The following is a 21,725-nucleotide window of genomic DNA, read 5'->3' as shown; positions in this document are numbered from 1 at the left end:
ACCTTTGATGGAAATGTCTGAGACACATGGGCTTAAGGAAAATGCTTCCCAGGCCAAGGCTGCAAATCGGGGTAGGAGGAAAGACTTTCCAGAGGTAACGCCAGCTTGACTCCTAAAAAAGCCCTCTCCTCTCCTAGGGAATGGATGCACCTTCCTTTTTTGCATAACTGGCATGCACTCCAGAGTCAACACAATTTCTCTATTGTCCCACAAACCCCAGGAGTTCCTGGAAGGTCTTGACTCCAATTTCCATTAATTAAATTCTAGCTCTCCCTCCATGGTTCAGACAACAAGGTCAAACTCAGGTGCCCTCTTTGAAGCATGGCTTTCCAGACTTGGATTCTGGCCTGGGCACCATGGACGAGCAGCATGTTACCCCATCACACATGGTCCATTCCGTGGGAACAAACAGGCCTGGCTTTCCCTTTGTCCCGCCTCTTCCACCGAGAGAAGGGAACTGTGCCTGACTCATGAAAAGGTCTCAAAAAGCAAAGCAGTCTTTCCAATCAATATTTTCTAAGATATTTTTAAAACACTGGTAGCAATTACGCACATGCCAAAATTATACAAACTTCTCACAGGCTTCATTCCTTTGCCAAAATCGCACTTTAGCAAATCAAGTTCAAACTCTGGAGCCTGACATTTGGGGCTGAAGTTCAGAGAGGAGTCGAGATGACCCCCTATTGCAAATGTCCCTTTCAAACGGGGCTGCTGTGTGATACCCACCTTAGACTCCAGTCACATTTGATCTTCCCGAAAAATCATCTCTCTCCCTCTCTTTCGCTCTCTCCCTCCACCCCCATGCTTTCTGCTCTAAAATTCTCTCAACATCCAATAGTAGGACCTAATATTTATTCTTTCACTCAATTGACGTCTTCTATCAAGAGCCAACCCTGAACGGGGATTGTCCTAAGTGTGGTACATGAGACAGATGAAGTAAGTGCTGCTAGGACGAGCCGTCGTTCTACAAGGAGGTAGTGAAAGAAAACACCCCAGGTGATACGTGCTAGGAAGAAAAGAAATAAGCCCTGGCCTCCCTCGATGAGAGCGTGTAACTGGGGAGTCGGGAGCTCCAGAAAGGCCTCTCTGAGATGGAGGCTTTAAGCTGAGAACTACAAAGAGACACTGAACTACACAGCACCATTCTGAAGGAAAAGCATTTCAAGGAAAAGAAATGCGGGAGGCAAAGGCTTCGAGTCTGGACAAGCCGGGGGGTCTGAGAAACTGGAGAACATGAGGGGGGCTGGAGCACGTCAGGCTGGAGGGAGGTGTAGGGCCTTGTAGGCCAGGAAAAGGACTTCCATTCCGTTTTGAGTGTGAAGGGACACGATTAGAGGATTTTTGAGGAGACAAGTGACATGACTCTGGGCAAGAATTGCACATCAGCCCCTTAAAAATGCTGTGTCCCTAGGCAGGTTACTGAATCTCACTAAGCCGTAAATTTAGGCCCTGCCTCCTTGGGCTACTATGATAAACGAAGGGATAATACACACGAAAGCCATAGCCCAGTCTCGGGCCCAACAAGCATATGGAAGGTACTGTCATGGCTAATCCTGCCCCAGGCTTCCCTTAGCAACATATTTATACGTCTCCTAGCCTTTCTACCTGTCTGTCTGTCTATCCATCTATCTATCCATATGTCAATATTACTAGCTATTTCTGTAGGTCTCTTCTCTTTAGTCTGCCAACTGAAAAATTAAACAGATGAATTGAATCAGAAGAGGAGACGGGAATTCGCATCCTGGAAGACCAAGAGGAAGAAATAACTTGAACGCAGCAAAAATGCAAAGGGAAGGACCACTCATGGGAATAGAGGAGGTGGGTTCAGGGGACCTGACGTTAGTTGCACAAAGTGAGAAAGGAGCAAACACAGGAGAGTTAGAAATGAAGCAAATAACAGAAAAATAACACATTTCTTAAGTGGATGCAAAGTCTCTGAATCTTCAAATTGTGAGGTCCCACTGAGCTCCAGTCAAGATTCTGGAACTGAGACAGACTTATGCATCGCCTGGGAAACTTCAAAGATAAAGAAAATCCCGCCACCTAAGAGACGCAAGCAACAGCCCAGGGACTGTTTGCCTCATACATTTCCTATCTCCCCTTTGGGGAGTTTTACAGCATTTGGTGTTCTTTAACTTTTCACGTTTCCCGGAAAGGTTTGCAAGTTCTTGACAGCAGGGCCAATGTTTTACTCATATTTCTGTCTTAACATCTGGCCATCCAAAAACTGGGTGCACAGGAGACCCAGGAGACCCTACCCTGCAGTTTATAACAGTCTAAGATGCACGCAGGTGGCATTCTCAACCACTTGGACCGCAGATGGATGGGGCTAGTGGTCTCGTGCTTTTGCGGTGGCCTAAGGGGAGTGCTAGCTTTGGTCCGGGAAGTCCTGAGGCTTGGCTCGAATTCAGGGTCGGGATAGTGGTGAAAAGAAAGTCTCCTACAGCAGAGCTGGGCCAGGGAGAATGCCCTGCACCCTCCAGTCTACTCAAGACAGACTTGGGGGTGATCAGCACCTCAGATATTGTGTCACCCTCAAAGACCAGATGTGAGAGAGACCAGGTCCAGCCTCCTAGGAAAAGGGATTTTCAAGAGCTAGGCAGGGACGGTCAGCTTTCTAGCCTCCAAGGACCCTGGTGTGTATAGGAGCTAATGAGGAAAATGGGCACAAGCCCAGGCACAGGATGGGGTTCACAGAATAAAAATGGGGGGGTGATTATAAAATATTGCAGTGTGATTGGCAAAGTAGGTACCCAACCACACCCCAGTTTAACGTCAGGGCCTCAGGAGTCAGGCAGGCCTGCAGTTAACCCCTAGCTGTTCTACCCACCAGCTGTGCAATGCTGGGCAAGTGCTTACTGGCTCCAAAAATTGTCATGAGGACGAAAAGACTTAAATACAAAAATAAACCAGAGTGCCGACATAGTTACAGGTGCACCGCAAGGACCCAATAGACATATTGGTTCATTATTAGTTATTCACGTATACACAAAGCTATTTGTAGATCTTACATTGGCTGGGCTGGCTCCTATATCCGCTGCTGCGGTACCCTGAGCAGAGGCAACCCCGAGAGTGATGGAAGGCACAGCCCTGCCCTGCCATGTGGACGGAAGGAGCCCATGCCAGCAGGTATCTAGCAGAGGCCAGCACTCTTCCAGCTTCAAGGGCAGAGAGGTCATGATGTCTGTGACCTTCCCAGGAGCGAGAAAACCAGCCCGGCCTCCATGCCGGCAGGAGCCCTCCCAACCCCAGGCCCCAGATCTCTGCTCCCTCCAGAATGCATGTCTCATGTGGTTTCTCACTCCAGGGTCCTTACCTCTCGCTCCCAGTCTGCCTCTCCACCAACATGAAAATGTAAAGTCAAGTCCTATAAAGTAAAATCTCTTTCCGTCACGCCTGGGGCTCCGCCCCGAGAACTTCCTGTGTGACTCAAAGATGTTAAAAGAAGCAGCGGTGCCTCCACTTACCTCCACACGCACATGCTGACTGTACTGGAGGTCTCCATCAGGGTCTCACTCTCTGGAGGTGGGGACATCCAGCCTGAAAGAGGAAGGAGGGAGCTTTTCCAATTTGCTTATTTTCTAATTGGCTTATTCTAATTTGGTTAATTACAGGATCCAGTGTTGGAAATTTCCAGGTCATGTCCTTTTTCTTTTTCCCGGGATAATGGGGCAGGCTGAGCCTGAACACCTGCCCCAGTAAGGTAAGTAGGGTAAGCAAGGTAAGCAAGGTAAGACCAGCCTAGGCTATGGAACTCCTTCTTGCTGTCTCTTTCTCTTTTATCATCCTCTAGAATTGAATAAAGCCTGTCTTTCGAGATCCAAGCTACTCCCCCGGGCTGTGGGGAACCAGAGGGAACTTCGCCCACTGAGGGCAGAGTGTGAAAGGATGCTGAGGGCCCCCCGAGACCCAGGTTGGAGGCCACACTGCCTGTCAGTCAGGGCACCCCAAAAGGGAAGGTCAAGCTGAGGGGAGTCAGCATCGAATGGGCTCCCACCCCCACTGGCAGATTCTACGTTAAAAGCTTTGAAAAGTCTTGGGTTTACTCCACTGAGGAAGGGACATTCCCTTCCTTCCTTTTCTCTCTTCCAACAGACCCTACGATCAGGGTGATCAACCATCCCAGTTTGCCAGACTTCTGTGTTTTTCGTTTGTTTCATTTTATCGAGATGAAATTCACATCACATAAAATGAACCCTTTCAAAGTGCACAATTCAGTGGCCGTTAGTATAGTTACAACGTTGTACAATCACCACCTCCGTCTAGTTCCAGAATATTCCCACCACTCCCGAAGAAAGCTTTGTGCTCATTAGGCAGTCGCTCTCCATTCCCTCCCTGCTTCTAGCCCCTGGCAACCAATCTGTGTTCTGTCTCTGTGGATTTGCCTGCTCTGGACATTTCATACAAAGGGAATCAAACAAAATGTGACTTTTTTTTGTCTGGCTCTTCAGACTTAGCATAAGGTTTTGAGGTACACGGACATTGTAGCATGTATCAGTACATCATTGCTTTTTATGGCTAAATAATCTTGCATCGTATGGATACAGCACATTTTATTTATCCATTCATTAGCTGATGGGCATGTAAGCCATTTCCACCCTTTGGCTGCCACGAACATGCATACATGTACATGCTTATGTGCATATATGTTCATACATGTGTTGGTGTCAGTTTTCCGGGGTACATCCAGAACTGCAGTTGTGAGAATTTTATTTTAAAACCAGGCTAGGCTCAGGGCCACCAGGACAAAATGGACACCTGCCTACAATGTGTCAAGCGTTAGGACACAAAGTATTCAGACACAAAGAGAAACACGTATAGAGGGAAATGCCTAAATGGATGATTGATCCAGGGTCAGAAGAGTTGAGGAAACCCCAGGGAAGACAAAGGAACTGGTCAGGAAAAACCTTCCTGAAAAAACAAGACACAATCCTGCCCTCAGGGGCTTCCAGGTGGGTTGGGGGGAGACAGACAATTACAGATTAATAAATGCTAAAATGCAGATAAGCACTTGGTTCTAGAGAAACATGAAGGTTCAAAGGGGGAGAACACAGAAGAGTCAGGAATGTCTGCAGAAGAACGATGGCAACTGGACTGACGTTTTAGGGACAAACAGAAGCTAGCCTGATGCAAAATGAAGAGGATTGTAGGCAGAGAGAATGACGTGCTCGGAAACACAGAAGCTAGATGGAAAAAGTCTCCCCTTATATCAGGGGAATGAATGTCCCACTCTCGTGGATTTAAGCAAAAGATCTCGGAGCTGTCATGTGATGCCAAAAACCACCAATTACAAAGCACCAAAGAAAAGCCAAGGCTCCTTGGCAAGGAGTTGTGAGAAACGTGCTAACACGTGGATGGGACGTGAAGGTGGATTTGAGTCTAACTTGGCTTCCAAAGAACCACTAGCCTGAGCCAAGATAAAGTTGTCTACTGATAAAATCCTACCCAATAAGATTTTGTCTAATCTGTCGGGTAAGAAAGCCCATTGCTCATTCTGATATTATAGCTCCTAAGATGGGGCCCTATACATAAAATGAAGGATTCCTGGCAGTAATAATAAAAACGGCCCTGTCATGCAGGGTCTCTTGTCCCTCTCCCCTCACATAAGAACACAGGACATGGTAAGGCCAAAAAGGAACACCCATGGAGCCATAGCTAGGGAAATCATACCACTATAGTCTTGCTGGCGGGCGGCTGGGTTGGAGACACAGGAAGCAGGAGCCACAGAACCAGCAACCCGCAGTCCATTTCCCAGCCAACCAACCAACCAACCCCCTTGCCAGCGTAGCCATGACAATTAAATTCGTGGCTAATGGCCAACCAGTAACAGCTGATGTCCATCTAATCACCGAGCCATCACCTTCCCAAGTGAGGCCGAGAGCCTGGAAACTGCTCTCAGGGCTCTGTCCCCACAGGGCCTCCCTATGCTCTTCGGCTGGCTGGGCAGGGGACTGTCCTGCAGGGACATAAACACAATGGGTCTTCTCCAGAGACTACGCCTTCGGCCTCTCAGGATGTCACCACCTTTGGGAGCCTAACGCAGCACAATCAAAACTAGAGCAGAATCTTCCTGAGTCCCACCGTCAGGAATGTTGCCTGTTCCAGGGAGAGGGAGAGGGAAGCTCATGAGCTGCAAGGTCACGGAGCTGGGGATGTTTCTACCCTAGAACCTGGCAATCCTGCTCCTGCATCTGTATCTCAGAGGAAGAACCACACAGACCTGTAAGGAACACATCCCATCCTTAAGATTCTTACAACTCCTTGCCCACGAGGGACACGGAAGCTCATCAGGGCATCGTAGAAGCAAGGCGTTAGAAGGAAAGTATGTGTCCGTTACTGGGGGAGTCTATACATAAAATGTGCCCAACACATCGTAAGGAATTGCCTGTAGCATTTAGAAACACCCAACACATGTACATATGGCAGTAGAGCTAGAACTTAAAAACATAGTTTTGTGGGGCCGGCCCAGTGGCTCAGGCGGTTGGAGCTCCATGCTCCTAACTCCGAAGGCTGCCGGTTCGATTCCCACATGGGCCAGTGGGCTCTCAACCACAAGGTTGTTGGTTCAACTCCTTGAGTCCTGCAAGGGATGGTGGGCTCCACCCCCTGCAACTAAGATTGAACACGGCACCTTGAGCTGAGCTGCTGCTGAGCTCCCAGATGGCTCAGTTGGTTGGAGCACGTCCTCTCAACCACAAGGTTGCCAGTTCAACTCCCGCAAAGGATGATGGGCGGTGCCCCCTGCAACTAGCAACGGCGACTGGACCTGGAGCTGAGCTGCGCCCTCCACAACTAAGACTGAAAGGACAACAACTTGACTTGGAAAAAAAAAGTCCTGGAAGTACACACTGTTCCCCAATAAAGTCCTGTTCCCCTTCTCCAATAAAATCTTTTAAAAAACAAAAACAAAAACAAAAAAAACATCGTTTTGTAAGGGTAAAAACATAAGCACGAATAGTATACGACTATTTTATGTAACTTAACATTAATAACAAAATCATGTAAATTAACAAAACACCACTATATATTTTACAAGGATAAAAGCATGTGTGAGGCTATTCCACACACATAAAAGTGAGCACCTATGAGAGAGGACAGGAGGAAGGAATAGGGATAAAGGGGAAAATAAGACAAGAGAAGGAAGGGCCTCAGAGGACTGGAGGTAACAATGGGCTGCTAACTGGGGAGTAGGATTAATTCAACCCTCTGCACCTGAGAACCATCAACAATCCCATAAACCAGCCATGAGATAGAGCTGGTCCCTAGAGCAGGGGGCAATGATGCAAACACTCTCAAATCTGATTAATGACATAACGCAGGAAGCAAGGAAGCAGTGAGTGAGTTCTACAGACAAAAGCTTTCCAAATTGGGAGAAGGGGTTTAGAACAGAGAGAGCACAAAGCAGGAGAGTACCCCAGAGCTAGTCCTTGAAAAACCAAGTAGCATTTGCACCATTAAATAATCATGATGCTGATAACACTTTTTGAGCCCCCTACAGGCAACGCCAAGTACCTGATACATATTGTCTCATTTCAGCCCCGAAGAACACGACAAAGGAAGGTTGTTATTCCCACTTTTCAGAGGAGAAAACTGAGGCGCTGAGGTATGAATCAGAAACTTTCCATAAGTCCCACAGCTAATAAGTGGCAGAGGCAAGACTCATACCTTTAAATCTCGGCTGCAAAGCCAGGCTTTATACTAAGCTCACAGGTGTACAACGTTCAGGGCAAATGGATGGGGGGCACCGTGAAGCTCTAGACCAGGGGTGTCCAAACTTTTTTCAACGTTTTTTTACCAAAGGCCATATGCGGTAAAATACACAATCAGCCGGGCCACTCACTCGAGGTGAAGTACGTATTGTCTCACCTGGTTTATTTAAGAAAACTAAATATATTTTTGGAATTTGCTGTGGGCCAATTAAAAATGGATTGCAGGCCGCAGTTGGCCTGCGGGCCGCAGTTTGGACACCCCTGCTCTGGAAGTAATATACCTGCCAAGGACGATTCCTCCTGGTTAAAGGAGCACAAATTCATAACCAAAGTCTAGCAGCCCTTAACGAGAGGCCTCCAACGCATCCTGCATTTCAAGGAAAAGCCACAGACTGAGCTGCCGGCGTCCTGCAATGTACTGCTAACTGAGCCGACCCTTATAAAGGAGAGCCGGGTATCATCCTTCGACCAATGGGCTAAGACCTGCTCCATCCAATCAGAACTGCACAACTCTAGCTTCATTTGCATCAATACCGACCAATCAGAACTGCTCCACAACGACCAATCGGAATGTATGATGCCCACCAATGAGGACTGTACGATTTGGATCACTCAGAAATGTGCGAATCTGGATAAAAATGGACCCACTGAGAACCACTCTCAACTGTGAGGATTTGAGTAAATACGGACCAGCTGGGAACCGGGGTGGGAACTTTATAAAAGCCAGTTTCATCCTTTGTCTTGGCGCAGCAAACTGTCGGTTTCTACCAGAGGTTGCATTTCCCTGGTTTGCAAACTGTTCACCTGAATAAAGTTTCTTCTCTTTCCACACCTCAGCGTTGGGAATTTTTGTTGACAGCATGAATCAAAACCCAAGACCCAAAGACGACGTTTGAAGTTAAGTTTCAGTGGACAGAGAACTTGGTGTGAAAGATGGGGGAAGGGCCCTGAATGTCAGGCTATGGATTGAGGTTCTAAAATAATATCCCCAAATTTCTTTGATCGTACACCTTCATTGGTTTTCAAACCTTAAGTATTCCCTTCAATATATCACTTGTTTATTTTCGACATATATGAGTTTATTAACATAGCATGAATTTTATAAGTTATATATAAAGAATAAAAATTCTAAAGTAAGGGATAAGACAGAAATCTAATTCAAAGTTCTATTATTTTCTTATTGTACTCCAATGGATTGTCTTGCAAACACTGCTCCAGATGCATCCACCCAGGTCCTGTCTTCTGCGATTTGCCATTTTTCTCTTCCTTCGAAAACTGGGGGCCATCTCTGATACACCGTGAAGCCCCATGCCAGCCTAAATCAGGAGTCAGGACTTGACAAGTCGGTTTCTTCCACCCGCTCTGCCTGGTCCCACCCTCCCCTCTCCCAAGCCCTTCCTGGGCTGCATCTGAGCCCTACACAGCCAAGGTCCCCTGCACTGGTCTTGCAGCCCAGGGATGGATGCTTGCTGGCAGTGACTTGCTCCCAAATCCAACCCAGTCCTCACGTTGCCATGGAAACAAGAAAATCAGCGGCTGTTTTCCTCCACTGGCAACCCTGTAAACAGTAACAAAACAGCCTTGCCAGTCCTGAGGTCTGTTTGTAAAGGGCACTTAACGGGCAGGCGGTGGTAATCAGAACCCATTCGTTCCTCTTATGTCCCATGAGCAAAGCCTGGATTAGGTTCGATAACCCGGACGCCCTCACATAGCCAGTGGATTTGTTTATTGAGAGTCCCATCCCCAGCACGAGGGAAAGCGAAACACAGTAGCTTCCCACCATTCTGGAGCCTCCCATGAACTACGCCTGCCGTGAGGCTGAGGAGCCACCGAAGGGCCAGAACGGGACCGTGGCTTCCAGTCACCTCACCCACCTCTGTGTCATGGAGGGTGGAAGGACGGCTATGACCTCCATGTCCATTGAAGTTTCTGGGCAGGAATCATCAAGTGACAGATGTGAGTGAGCGTGGGCTTTACATTCCCACTGTGTTAGGTGGGACGCTGGGCTTTGCCACTTACGAGTTCTAATAGTTTCCTAGGGTTGACATAATGAAGTCCCATGAACAACAGAAATTTATTCCTTCACAGTTCTGGAGACTGGAGGTCTGAAATCAAGGAGTTGGCAGAGCCAGGCTCACTCCAAAGATTCTAGGGGAAGATACCTCCGTGACTCTTCAAGCTTCTGGCAGCCGTGGGGTTCTTTGGCCTGTGGCAGCATAATTCCAGCCTCTGCCTCTGTCTTCACAGGGCCATCCCCCCTCTATGTCTGTGTCCTCTTGTAAGAACAACGGCCATATTGGATGTAGGACCCATTCCACTCCAGTTTAGCCTCCTCTTAACCAATTATATCTGCAGTGACCCTATTTCCACACAGAATCACATTGTGAGGTATTTGGGGGCGGGTAGGGCTGCAACATGTTTTTGAGGGGACACGATTCAACCCATAACACTAGCTGAGTGACGTTGGTAAACTTAATTAACCTCTCTGAGCCTCCCTTTCCTCAGCGGAAGGAAACAGTGACTAACGTCACACGGCTGCTGTGAATCTCAGATGAGCATTGTGGGGAAAGCCCCTGGTGGATGCCCCGTGCACACGAGTTCCCTCTTTCTTCTCCCTTCACGCCTTCCCACCTCCCCTCTTGACCTGTCTGTGTCCCACTTTGGGGAAATTCGTGCCCCCTATTCAGATACCAATTGTCAACCTGCTGAGCACAGATCCAGCCACAGTCACAGTGCAATCACAGCCAAAATGGACAAGAGGTAAGGAATGAGGGGGCCGGGGGGGGACGCATGACCTGGACGTGGATAGGCTGGGGGTGCACAGCATTAAAAATCATAAGGTTCAGAGGACACTTTGGCGATATTTCAATTAAAAGTGAACACGGCTGTGCTCTTTGGACAGTAATTGTACTTTTAGGTAGTTATTCTAAACATTTGGTCTCTGTGCCAAACGACGCATGAAAAGGATATTCCTGACAGCATTGTTTATTGAAGCAACAGATTGAAAACAGCTTATACTTTATGGTACATCCACGTAATGAAATACTAGGCGGTCATTAAAAATAATGAGGCAGCTCTCTGTCTGCTGATGTGGAACGGCCTCCAAGGTGACATTTTAAGTGGAAAAGCAAGGTTCAAGGAAGGAGAGATGAATAAGGTGGGACACAGAGGATGTGGGGGCAGTGAAAATACTCTGTATGATGCTATAATGGTGGATACATGTCATTATACACGGGTCCAAATCCATAGACTGTACAACTCCAAGAGTTGGCCCTAATGTGAAGTATGAACCTCAGGTGACAATGACGTGTCCATGTAGGTTCATCGGTTGTAACAAATGTACCGCTCGGACGGGGGAATGTGGTCATGGGGGAGGCTATGTATGTGTGTGGGCAGGGGGTGTATGAAAAATCTCTGTATCTTCCTCTCAATTTTGTTAGGGACCTAAAAGTATACTAAAAAGAGAAACAGTCTATTTGAAAATAAATAAATAAAGCAAGATAAGAATAATGTTCTTTTATGGTGGGGAGGAGAGAAAGTACACACACACACACACACACACACACACACACACTCACGTAATATTTCCAGAAGGATATACTTAAAAGTAATAATAGCGGTTGCCTCAAAAAAAGAAATTGGGCAAGGGGTACATGAGACAACAGGAGACGTACTTCTTACTGTATTCCTGTCGGTGCCTTTTGACTTATGTACTATATAAACAAATCACCTATTCAATAAATAAATCAGATTTTTAAATAGCAATAACAGGTTTCCAAGGCAGTGACCAGCGTGGCTCCACCTAGACCAATGGACCTCCAAGGAGCGTTCTGACCTGCTGTCAAGAACGGACGGTGTGCTGTCAGCAGTCTCTTCCTTCGGGGCTCAGATGCTTGTCACAGCTGAGAGTACACGAAGCCGGGGCTGGCCCTCAGCAAGAGAGCACAGTGATGGTAAAAGCAGCTTAGGTAGGTGTTGGTACAGATCTGAGAGCAGACATGAGGTACCAGGTGGGACGGGGAAGCGATAGGAGAAGGGACCACATGCCCAGCTCACACTGGGGACACGTGGGGCAAAGGGTGGCCTAGGGGAGATGGGCAGGGAGGCCCAGCCCAGATCCACCTTAGCACCTATTACAGAGGACAACGCTATAGAGAGAGCATATCCCCACAACGAGGCCAGAAAGAAAGGAAGGAAGGATGGAAGGGGCGGCTGGATGGCTCATGTGGTTAGAGCCTGAGCTCTTAACAACAAAGTTGCCGGTTCAATTCCCACACAGGATGGTGGGCTGTGCCCTCTGCAATTAAAGATTGAAAATGGCAACTGGACTTGGAGCTGAGCTGCGCCCTCCACAACTGGATTGAAGGACAATGACTTGGAGCTGATGGGCCCTGGAGAAACACACTGTTCCCCAATATTCCCCAATAAAATTTAAAAAAAAAATTTTTTTTTAAATGCTTAAAAAAAAGAAGAAAGAAAGAAAGAAAGAAAGAAAGAAAGAAAGAAGGAAGGAAGGAAGGAAGGAAGGAAGGAAGGAAGGAAGGAAGGAAGGAAGGAAGGAAGGAAGGAAGGAAAGAAAGAAAGGCAGAAAGAAAGAAAGAAAAGAAACAAGAAGCGGATGACTGAGACATAGCCCAGTCCACGCACGTGGAATGGCCCATTCCCTCAGGTTCCTGCTAGATCACTGGTTAATTGGATAAACTAATCAAGACGTACTATCAGGTATTATTTCATGAACACCTCATGGGGGCACATAGGATGGTTCCTTTTGAATCAACTTGACATTGCAGTATTAATAGCTGTTAATTGTTTAATTTGTTCACCCTTCCCAAGGGCGATTGCATTTTAAGTGGCACTTCAGACACTCAAAGGAATGCATGTCTACGGGAAGTTATTTTCAGACTGTGGCAGGATGAGAGAGGAGAGTTATTTGGGACTGGAGGCCGTCTCTGTACCCATGAAATCTCATGGCAAAGGGGATTACCCACCTTTGATCCCAGGTCGTCTCTGGAATAAGACTGAGGACCACTTTCAGGGAACAAAGGCTACTTGGAGGAGAACTGCTGTATGCTCCAGGGCGGAACAAAGGGCCAGTGTCACCTGAATGGCTCAACAGAGCACAATCGAGTAGGAGTCTGTCAATCAGACATATTCCACTGGCACAATTCAACTGCCACAATATGTCAAGTCTATAAAGGAATAATTGCTGGGTCTAGAATCAACGCTCAACACAAGGTATTGCAAGGGGCCAGGAGTGTCCCTTTCTTCCCCTGACTATGAAACTGTGAGCATTTTCCAACCCATTGCAGAAAAAGAACTATTAACTACTTTTCCAGGATAAAGACCCTTCCTTTGTGTTTCCCCAGACAATGAAGAAGTCAGCCTGTCTGGTCCACCCTCAAAGAAAAAGCCAGTGGGTGCAACTTACCAATTCATTAGGGCTTCCCAACTCTCCTAGATCGGGCTTCTTTTAGTATGCAAGGGACAGAAACTCCCTGCGCCTCTCAATGGCCCTGGTGCAATTATTGTATTGATTTGATGAGGCATTAGCTCCACATTTAAGGTGGTTTGTGTTTCTTAATTTGCAATTAAATCAAATGATGCCTCTTTGCGAAAATGGCTGACACTTGTTTATGCTCTGCAGCAAGCAATGAAGGCAACTTTTATGTAGCATCATAAAACAGGCAGGGTGGGGAGCTTGAAATTTCAAACAACTCCATTTCTTGCCTGGCTCTTAGTTAAAAAAAAAAAAAAATCAAACTACATATCTAGCCATTGTAAAAAATGGCACAAGCAATAATTGGTGCTTTACAGTGAAAAGCTAATTAAGTCACCAAGCACTATTAGAAGGATGTGACAGGATGAATGTTTTTGTCCGTTCTCCCTGCCTGACCCCATCCCCCGCCCATTCATATGTTGAAGCTCTAACCCCCATGTGGTGCTATTTGGAGGTGGCGTCTTTGGGAGGTGACCAGGATTAGATAAGGTCATGAGGGTGGGCCCCTGACCATGGGATTGGTGTCTATGCAAGAAGAGGAAGAGAGGCTTAAACCTTTCTCTGTCTCTCTGTCTCTCTGTCTCTCTGTCTCTCTGTCTCTCTCTCTCTCTCTCTCACACACACACACACACACACACACACACACACACGGGAGGCCATCTGAGCACACAGTGAGAAGGCAGCCGTCCACAAACCAGAAAGTGAGGCCTCACCAAGAGCTGAATCTACCAGCACCTTGGTCTTGGACTGCCCAGCCTCTAGGACCATGAGAACATAAATGACTGTTGTTTGAGCCACCCGGTCTATGGTATTTTGTTACAGCAGCCCAAGCTAAGACAGATAAGAACTGGTAGCACAGTGAGAATAATTGATTGTGTCACCTCTTCCTTTCTGGATGACCACCAAGCACTTGACACAGTCGATTTCTTTCCGACCTCTGAGAAGGCTACACTATCTCCTTTGGCTGTTGCAATCTGTTTCAACATCAACCTTCGGGTCCTTCTTCCTCCAGGAACAGGCAAGAAGACAGTTGACAAGAGTTAGAGTCTCAGGACCGCATCCCATAACCCCAGGATCAGAGCAGTAACAGCTGTCACTGGGCCCCTCATCTGAGGACTCAGAAATACCCTCGAGGGCTGTCCCATGTTTACATCTTTAAACACAGGATACCCACCAACTCACCACCTGACAACTGATACAAAAACACCGGCGTCAGAAAACAATGTCTGTGTTTTGCACCATCCCAACATTTAGCAACTCCGTGAAGGAGACTGAGCCTGAAACAGAGATGGAGAAGAGAGGGGTAGCAGACAAGAGTGTCACAGAAGATAAAGGAAGAGAGTGTTTCCAGGACAACCATTGCTGCTAAGAGGTAAAGGCAGAGGAGGGCTGCAGGGAACGGGGGAGGGATGTGTTTAGCATCGGGCAGCACCGGGTGACCGGTGGGAACTGTTGTGGTAGAGCGACAGGGGTGGGAGCCAGCATGGAGGGTTCGGAGGAATGAAGACGTACCACTCTGCAAGGTGGCAGCATTCCAAGGATGCATCAAAGACTACAGTTTTCATCTCTTTAGGATGAACAGCATACCGCTTACCGAACGACCCACTTAAACACTGATTTACACACAAATGTGCAAATAACAAATGCACGACTACCATGTTTCCCCGAAAAGAAGACCTCACCGGAAAACAAGCCCTAGCATGATTTTTCAGGATGACATCCCCTGAACATAAGCCCTCATACGCCTTTTGGAGCAAAAATTAATAGAAGAGCCGGTCTGATTTTCGGGGAATCACGGTACATAGGTGTGGGTTTCTATTTAGTCTCCCTCCCCTCACTCAAGAATCGACTAAATCCAGCCAGGAGTAGCTCAGGGAGCTTGTCTGCGCTGCCTCAGGCCTGACTTTCCTCTGTGTCCTATACAGTCTGAGACCACAGCCGACCCATGACAACCTAGTCGGACCAGCCACTTGCTCACACCAGAGCCAGACCAGCTCCTCCTGAGAGCTCTGTCTCTCCAGCTATTTCTCTCTTGCTCCAGACATGTCAGGAACAGTAGTGCTCTGCTTTGTCTTGTCCCATGCAAATGCTAAAGCCACTGGCGGGGGAGGCTCTGCCAACACCCTCCGGAAAAAGCCTACGAAAGAGTCCTACAGATGCCACCTCTAGCTGTGGGGGGTGGGTAGTTACGATGTCCCTGGTTTGAGAAGAAGTCTTGAGTCCTGTTGTCACCTGGAAGCTCCTCCCCCTAGGCCACCACTAGCCCTCCACTAGCCCTTGGCAATGGCGTCTTCTACACAGTCCCGTTGGGAGATGGAGGGGCACGTGTGCCGAATACCACGTGTACCCGAGCAGTGAGTGTCGTTACAAGAATGAGGAGGGCTATGGGAACAAGTGACTCAAAACCTATAAATATAAACCTGACTTCACTCGCAGTGTTTCAATGCAATGAGGACTCAGGAGAATGGCTCGTGTTACTTTTATTTAGTGAGGGTCTTTTCAACCCTTTATTGGTTAATCCTTGCATTGGCTGGATAGCTGGACCATAAAGCTAGGTGCAGTCTCAGATGGGCGATTTGGGGGCCTTGTTCTCCGCCTCCAAGCACTTGTTTGTCTAAACCTGAGTGCCCAAGGTACCCTAGGTGTTTATGCAGGGTTGCTGATTCCTATGCCTTAGAAAAATGTGAGCTCACGGCAGGAGGCAGGGAAACAAGGGAGTGGAGGCAGAGAGGAGGGGCAGCCACGGGAGCTCGGAGGTGGGGAGCTGGAGGACGGTGCAGTTCGCAGCACGCTCATTACGTGAATCTGGGGAGGCAGTGTGGCTGCCACCAGCAGTTTCATCTCTGCCACATCTATCTGATGGGCTATGATGAAGCCATTTACAAGCGTCTATGGAGAGTTCATCGTAACACGGGAAATGCTTATTTCACATGCCCTGTACGTCCGGTATAGAAATAATAGCTATACTTGACTGAGCACAAACTCCCTGCTCCTTTTCTTAATATATTTTATCTCATTCAACCAACACCCGACAGCCTAAAAGATGGGGAAACTGAGACTCAGAGAAGTTAAGTCATTTGTCCAGTGGCCAAGTGGTAGGACCAGGTTTTAAACCCCTGCCTGTCTGACCCCAAAGCTGGCACTTTCATTCTTCCCACTGCACAGAACAATGAGCAGTGGCCAACCTGAAAGATTAGAAAGAAATCCCATAGGATTATACCTGAGTTTGCACGTTTTTAAAATCTGTTTTGCATTTGTCCAGAGGGATCATACATTTCTCCCATAATGCAGATCATTAAACCCGTTTTTGTAAATCCCCTTTCCATGTGACATCCAGCAAACAGGAGGCATCAGACAGAGCCAGTGGCGGGGGTGTCTGGCTGAGAGCTGCAGCGTCCCCACTCTGTGGTCTGCAGAGGGCTGCTGGTTCACCGCACAAAACGAGGCTTGAGCTGTTCAGACTTCTTTCCTTTCCTCTCTGGCTGTCCTCCAGCTCCAACCAAATGGGCACCAGGAGGAAAGATCTGATGCTGGTGAGACCAGGAGCTCCCGCTGCCCCACAGCCCACGTGGGACTGTATTCGTTTCTTGGGGCTGCTGTAACAAATGACCACAAACGGGGTGGCTTAACACAACTGAAAGGTATCCTCCCACTGCTCTGGAGGCCAGATGTCTGGAATCAGGGAGTCAGCAGGGCCGTGCTTCCCTCCAGAGTCTCTAGGGGAGATTCGTCCTTTGCTTGTTTCAGCCTCTGGTGGCTCCAGGCACTGCTGGGCCTGTGGCTGTGTCACCCCAAGCTCTGCCTCGGTCTTCACCTGACCTTGTCCTTGTTGGTCTCTGGCTCCTCTTCTATCTCTTATAAGGACATTTGTCAATGGATTTATGGCCCACCTGGATAATCCAGAATGACCTTATTTTAAGATTCTTAACTTAATGACATCTACGAAGACCCTTTTTCCAGATAAGGTTATAGTCATAGGTTCCAAGTATTAAAACATGAACATATGAACATGGACATATGAGGTTGGACAATTAAGTTCGTGAACTCATGCTAAAAAAAGTGTTACCTACCTCACTGCTGAATATCACTATGGTCACCTTCGAAGTACTCCCCTTGGGAAGCTCTGCACCGACGCCTGCGCCTAGTCCACCCTTCAAAGCAGTTTTGGAACTCTTTTTCTGGAATGGCCATCAGAGCTGTCATCATATTACCCTTGGTGTCCAGAATGTCATCACAATGTCTTCCTTTCAATATTTCCTTTATCTTCAGGTAAAGAAAGAAGTCACTGGGGGTCAGATCAGGTGAGTACGGAGGGTGTTCCAATACAGTTATTTGTTTACTGGCTAAAAACTCCCTCACAGACAGAGCCGTGTGAGATGTTGCATTGTCGTGATGCAAGAGCCATGAATTGTTGGGGAAAAGTTCAGGTTGTCTAACTTTTTCATGCAGCCTTTTCAGCACTTCCAAATAGTAACCTTGGTTAACTATCCAGTTGGTACAAATTCATAATGAATAATCCCTCTGATATCAGAAAAGGTGAGCAACATTGTTGCAACAAGTTCGCGAACTTAACTGTCAGACCTCGTATATTTGGGGTGGTTACCACATGGCCCATAGTTGAGACGATCCTTCTTTCTAGCCCAGGGCTCATGAGAAGAGGCAATGGCAGCAGATGCTGGACTCACATTGGTCCTGAGTTTCAGCATCAAGTGTTGAATCACCCACATCAAATAAAGAAAACTCTGCTGCCAGTTGGAAAAGGGGTGAAATTGTAAGCTCCTCTCTCCCCACCGTCTCCCTAACTAAGCCACATCTTTTGCACAACAGGTGATGGTTGCTTATAAATGAAGCAGTGTCCCTTTAAGTTCTCGAGGCCCCAAATCTTGAAATCTCCCTTTAATTGTATGGTAACCATTAAGGGCTTCGTCGGGAAAGGATGACAGGCTTAATCATCCAAGAACAGATTTTTAGGTAATTTATACTTAGTCCATCCAAACCTAATTCCTGAGTGGCCTATACTGTGCCTAAGGAACCTGAAATAATCATGTATTTACCCTTTACCCTGAAATTAGATGGCACTTCCTATGTAATTACCCAGCCACTAAGTGACAATTGCCGTGTAATTAAATGGTCAGTGCTTGCCATATTATTAAATAGAATTGACATGATATTCGTTCCAGAGCACCTTGCACCATCACCACAGAATTCAACTCCCCACCAAGAAATTACAGCCGTTCCTGGGAAGTTCTGCTCTTTGCTTGGATGGCTCTCGAGTTGGCAGAAACTCCCAGCACCGTGGGGCTCCAAGGAAGCCAGGATACAGCCATACCTGGGCACAGATGTAACGTGGCCTCCCAGGCATGGGCTTCTCGCCGGACTGGGATCACACCTCTGCAGCCCAGCTCCAATCCAGAACGAGGACACCTGGGCACATGCCTCCATCCTTCTCCAAGAACACGCTATAGAGCAGTGGTAGACATCACGCTGTCTTGCATGTGGGTGTGGTACCTACCCAGGGGCATGCTGGGAGAGCTTGAAGCCCTAAGAAAAGCCAGAGTTCTGAGTCAGACTATGAGAAACAGTCACTAAATCATCAGTAGATGCATAAAAGTTCCGTGAGGACAGCATCTCTCTGTGTCTGCCTTGTTTATTGCCTTATCGCCATACCATCCTTAGCGCATAGTAGATGCTCAATAAATATTTAGTTGCATTCATTCATTCATTCATTCATTCATTGGTATGCATCTACTATCTACCAGCCACCATGACCGAATCCTCGTAATGACACTGTGAGGTCTGATGGAGCCTCAGAAAGTGAGAGAGGCTGAGTCATTTGCCCAAGATCATTATATAACTAGTTGGTGGTAGATACAGGACCAAAGGCAGGTCTTTCTGACTCTAAAAACTGTGCTCTCCCTACAATACCACAACCTCTTGGCCACATACAGCCTCAAACCACCCTGGGGTGCTAAGGAGAATTTGGGAAAGGTAAGGGCTTCCCAGCGTTGAATTGCTTTGGGGTCTGAGCCTTATTTATGCAGAGTAACCATAATAGGTTATGTAAAATGTTATTCACATTTAGTAGATGAAGAAAATGAAGGTAGAGAGATTAAGCGACTCGTCCAGAGTCATACCACTAAGTTACTTGGGGATGAACTTGGACTCAGAAGTCATTTGAATGCCTGGTTTCATGAGAGAAAGACAGACTGCCTTCCTCGGGTTCTCATGTTTTTACCATTAAAATGTTATGTCTTTGGGTCACCCTTGTTTCTAGATATTACTACGAAAATCTCACATGGCACTAATACTCTCTAACACCCTCGATCAAATTGCCTAGCTTCCAAAGACAGATTCAAGGGGCAAAATGAAACCAGACAGGAATGGATAGAGCTTGAGGTTAGAGGGGGAAAAAAAAGATTCAGGCAATGAATAATAAATAGGTCTCAGGTTAAAGTCAACTCGGATCAATTGGTAATAGCTGCCTGGCGAGCTATAGTGTGAAACCTTCTGAGGCTGCATTAGAGCCCAGCAGGATAAAGTATCATGATCGATTAGTGATGTCTGCCAGGGACCCTGCTGAGAGAGTGGGTGAGCAGGGCCAGGTATTTACCTCTTCTGATCTAGATTGTGGAAGTCTACAAAATAAGGTCAAGCTTGGAAATTGTCAGGCCTGGGGAGAAACCAACGAAGGAGGCAAAAAGACCAACTGATAAAGAGAGTAGACAAAGGCTTTCTTCTCCTCAAAAGCAGGTGCTCAAAGGAGAAAGTGAACAGTTTCAGTAAAATGGAAACCTCTAGTCAGGAAGCTGTGTAAGACTTTGAGCCCATCCATCACTGCCCCACTCTCGGTCTCAGCTTCCTCACCTGTAAAATGAAGGTATTTGAGTAGCAGATCTCTAAACCATGTCCAATTCCCGGATTCCAAAGTCTATAGTGCTTGGTACTGAACTAGTGGGGGGAAAAAAGGGAAGGAGCAAGCAAAAGCTAAACAAACACTTCTCATATTCTCTCTTGGAGGGGTCTCAAACACAAGCGGACATCAATACTTCCATTTTGGTCCCATTGAGTTTTAGCATGAATTCAACATCCAAGCAGAAATGTCAAGTAGGCAACTGAATTTGTCTAGCGCTCAAGAGAGATACCTGGACAGAAGAAATAAATTTAGGAGTCATCAATAAACAGATGGGGCTACGTAAGAGCCTCTGGGGAGAGAATGTAACTAGAGAAGAAAACAGGCCAAGAGGTGTTAAAACACTTAGAATTTACATAAAGGGAGGAGCCAAACAAAGATAGAAGGAATGTCCAGTAAGGTGGGGAGAGAACCATGTTATTGTCACAGAAGCACAGGAAGAAAGGGTTTCAAGGAGGAAATTGCCATCTGGGTCCAATGCTGCTGAGAAATTGAGTAACACAAGGGAGGGGAATTAGCTTGGCAAGTTATATCACTGATGACCTTAATGAAAACTGTTTAAGGGAGTGATGGGGACAAAACCTGATTGGAATAAATAGAAGAGATACTGGGATACGAGGAAGTGGGGATATAGGGAGAACAAGTATAGACAAAAAGCCTGGCTTTGGGGGTCACATGGCTCCCAACTTATTGTTGGCATACGTTTTTGTGAGAATGTATGTGAAGGGTCTATCTGAGCACTCGTTATGGTAGGTATTCAAAAATATTAATGCAAATTCCTGTCCCTTTAATCCACTAGCATTTAACCAGTCTGCCATTTTCGACAGAGATGCCTTTCTGACAACTTGTCAGGGCCCGCTGACAGATTCCAGCATTAAAGGTCTTTTATCTTGACCTTGCCCTGGGGGAAAGTGACAGACCCATAAGGCTTGTCTGCTCATCCTTTCACTTCCCATGGTCCCGTCAGATGGATGTCTCATCAGGTAGGCTACTGCTAAGGCCAGGTGATGCCTTATTCAAGGAGAGGAAATTGATCATATACAAATGACTTCTAAAGAAACCCAGCCAGGGAGGGAACATGAGAGGCCCATAAATAGTGCAATGAGGGCTGTCATCCCGGCCACAAATTCTACTGACTTCCCGGCAGGAACTTTATGGTCAATATCCTAGCACTACCAAACAAGCATGGCTACCAGTCAGTTATTCTCCTACTTTCCTGTCGCAGAAACACTAGACCACCCACGCTGACTGGTGAGGTTCGTGCTGACCATCCATCCATCCATTAATTTGTTCCACACACATTTTCTGAGTATCCATCTGTAGAACGTTACGCTCAATGCTGTGGGATATGCAATGAAGTATATGACATTTATGCCAAATGTCTAAACAAATATTCACTGAGCACCTACTATGTGCTAGCATTCTAGGCTCTGAGGTTCAGAAGAGAACAAGACAAACCAAAATCCCAGCCCTTATAGAGTTTCTATGCTAGTAGCTCCGGGCCCTGGGACCAGCAGTCTTAGAAATCACAATGATAATAACCTGTGTGAAGAATGACATCCTTGTAGGTCAGAGCAAGAGACTACCCTGGCACCAATAGTTTCATTGG

Source organism: Rhinolophus sinicus, chromosome 13 (assembly GCF_057876585.1).
Source record: "Rhinolophus sinicus isolate RSI-liver-muscle chromosome 13, RSI-T2T, whole genome shotgun sequence".
Taxonomy (NCBI): Eukaryota; Metazoa; Chordata; class Mammalia; order Chiroptera; family Rhinolophidae; genus Rhinolophus; species Rhinolophus sinicus.
The sequence above is the reverse complement of the archived record's forward strand: the minus strand, read 5'-3'. Positions refer to the sequence as shown.